Source organism: Triticum aestivum, chromosome 2B (genome assembly GCF_018294505.1).
Source record: "Triticum aestivum cultivar Chinese Spring chromosome 2B, IWGSC CS RefSeq v2.1, whole genome shotgun sequence".
NCBI lineage: Eukaryota > Viridiplantae > Streptophyta > Magnoliopsida > Poales > Poaceae > Triticum > Triticum aestivum.
The window spans coordinates 767,079,986-767,082,934 of NC_057798.1; the positions used below are offsets into that span (position 1 = coordinate 767,079,986).

General features: G+C 46.2%; 1 pseudogene; it reads right to left on the bottom strand.

Moving 5' to 3' along the window:
* Positions 1-1,057: 1,057 nt before the first annotated feature.
* On the bottom strand, positions 1,058-2,179 carry LOC123039591 (protein FLOWERING LOCUS T-like; annotated as a pseudogene).
* Positions 2,180-2,949: the final 770 nt, after the last annotated feature.

The following is a 2,949-nucleotide window of genomic DNA, read 5'->3' on the forward strand; positions in this document are numbered from 1 at the left end:
GTGGTTTGTACATAAACAAGTCATATTAACAAAGGATAACTTGGTAAACCCAACTGGACAAGATCTACTAGGTGTAGTTTTTGTGATTGGGATGAAACTATCAAGCATCTTTTTTTTGATTTCCCGTTGGCCAAAGTGTTGTGGCAGATGGTGCACATTGCCTTTAACATTACTCCTCCGAATTCTGTCAGTACGTTATTTGGAACGTGGCTTGCTGGGATAGAGTTTGAAACAGCTAGACCCATTCGTGTAGGAATATGTGCTTTGTTGTGGGCAATTTGGAACTACAGAAATGATTTGGCTTTTAACAGAACAACAAATATTCATGTTTTGCAGGTTATATTCGGAGCCACTACGCTGATCCGTATGTGGTCGTTACTCACTCCGACGGAGGCCAGGGAGCGTTTGGTTACTGGATCTATCCGGTGGGAGATGGTAGCATGGGATATCTTCAACCGGTTTGGATGGCGGTCATGTAATAGGATAGGCGATTAGTTTTTCTATCTTTGTTATGCCAGCCGGTTGTGGCCTCTTGGTTTTGTGTTTTTGGTGTTGTGGCTCTGTGTGAGCTTGCCGGTACTTTGTTTCAGGCTGTAAGACCTTGTTAAACTTATTTGCTTATTTATAAAAATGGTCGTATGCATCGTTCTGATGCAGAGGCCGGGGAGTCCTCCCTTTTTGAAGAAAAAAACTTGGCACACGCTCACAACCCCAGTTTGGCGAGGTGCTATCATTCGCGAGGGACCAAGTGCATTGCACATTGTTTCACAAAATAAAATTGATAGAGGGAGCATTGTTCATTTGCCAACAATAACATGTATATTATGATTATTAAATGTTTAAACCATGCACCAAGTACACGGTATATTCCAGCACAAGTACGTACTGCCGATCGAGATAGCCAGTATTACACAGTGTCATAGTATGTGTAATCTGAAGCAGCTATATATCTAGCTTACACATATTTATTCATTTATTCATTTATTTAGTGTGACACGTTTGGATGAAGCGATCGCGCGCTTGTACGTACTACGTAGTGCCAGCCAGCTTGCTCGATTTAGCTGTACCTCCGGCCACCGCAGCTGCCCTCCCTCTGGCAGTTGAAGTAGGCGGCGGTGACCGGGGCACCGAGGCCGTAGCACTCGGCCAGGTCCCTGGTGACGAAGTTGAAGCGCCACCCTGGCGCGTAGATGGCCTGCCGCACCGCCTGCCGGAACATCACGAATGCCACGCGGTGGATCCCGCCGTCGGCTGCGGCCTCTCGTACGCCACCACCTCAGTTCCTGCATGCAGCCATGCACACACGCAAAGGTTTGATTAATGGTTTTCATCGGACTATCTGTTTTTTGCTTGTAGTCTGTACGTAAATTAACTTCTTATTACCACGGCTCATGTCACTTTCTTATTACCACGGCTCACGTCACCTCTGTCTGGTATGTCTGTCACCATCCTGTATGTAGTCAAGAAATTAAACTGAAGTAATTAGCTTAATTCTCCATAGTATAGTAGTAATAAATATATACATACACTCATTATTATATATTTTTCTCACGAATTGGTTAGCACACAAAGTGCATGCATGGCATGCACAAAAAACAAAGGTATCTAGCTACGGGTAAAGCTAGCTAAATTAGGCAGCATGCACGTACCAATAGAGGTACTCCCGTTGGGAAGGGTTGGTTGGGCTGGGTACATCAGGGTCGACCATCACCTAGTACCTAGAACTCATCTAGATGAGATATAATTTGGTCTAATTCACTTTAAAAATAAAAACATATACAACCCACGTCAGCACACACGCATCTTATAGCATCACATCCAATAGCTATAAAAGGTGAATAAGATCAAATTATATCTCATCTTAATGAGTTCTAGCAAAACTGGAAAAGAAAAACATGGTGCACATGGTGCATGTTTAAAACAAACGACGCGCGTGCATACATGCATGAATTCATGCAACCAAATGAGTGGAGACGTATGGCCACTCACGAGCGTGTAGAGTGACCCGCGGCGTCCGTGATCCGCACCGTCGGCTGGTTCTCCACCTGCGACGGCCTCAGCTCGAACCCGTTGGTGATCTTGCGGTTGTTGTACGCACCCTCAGCTGTGCCGCCGTGTCGAAGTAGTCGACCACGTCGCCGACGATCCTCCCCACGATGAGCGGATCCCTCGACGCCATCCTCGATCACCACCGCCCACTCTTGTTACTTAGGTTTAATTAGATGTAGCTAAGCTAGCCAGTACTGCCTTACGTGAAAGCTTGGGGTGGTATATGCAGCGGCATAGGTCCTGCTATTTATAGGCGTCCCGGTGAAGTCCCAACGCACGCGTTCTCAGTGTGACCACGGCCCAAAAGATACGAGGTGTGGTGTGCCTTTTCGCCAATCCTAGACTGATCACAAGGACCTGAAAGATTCTGGACTGCAAAAGTGTTTACGTGCGACATTGTAGAACCTGTGGCAGCTCCATCGTTCCTGATCAGACGGCTGAGATGTTGCCGCCAGAGAGTTTGCATTACGATCTGACGACTGGAAATTGTTGCCACTTGGCAGCAAGTAGGATAGGGGCTTCTTCTTGGAATCTGATAACTTTCTGGCTTTCTGCAATGGTCCATCTCAATCTTTTAGGCCTAGATAGTGGAAAGGACCCCTTTGGAGTTATAATCTGCACCTCGACAAAATCTTAAGCTATAAAATACAAGTCTTCTTTCTTCTTACAAGATACATGCAATATAAGTACGGAGACGGGGGTGTGGGGGGGGGGGGGGGGGGGGGGGGTACTCTGAAGTCTCCTCCAGTACATCATCCCATGGCATGAAATGATGAAGATCATCTTCAACATTCTCCTGCTCAACATAGTGTGTAATACATTCTTGACAAGAAACTAGCGCTATGGGTCAGCACAAGCCATGTGGTAGCTGGAATGCAAAAATAACGTTGGGGGTTTTGA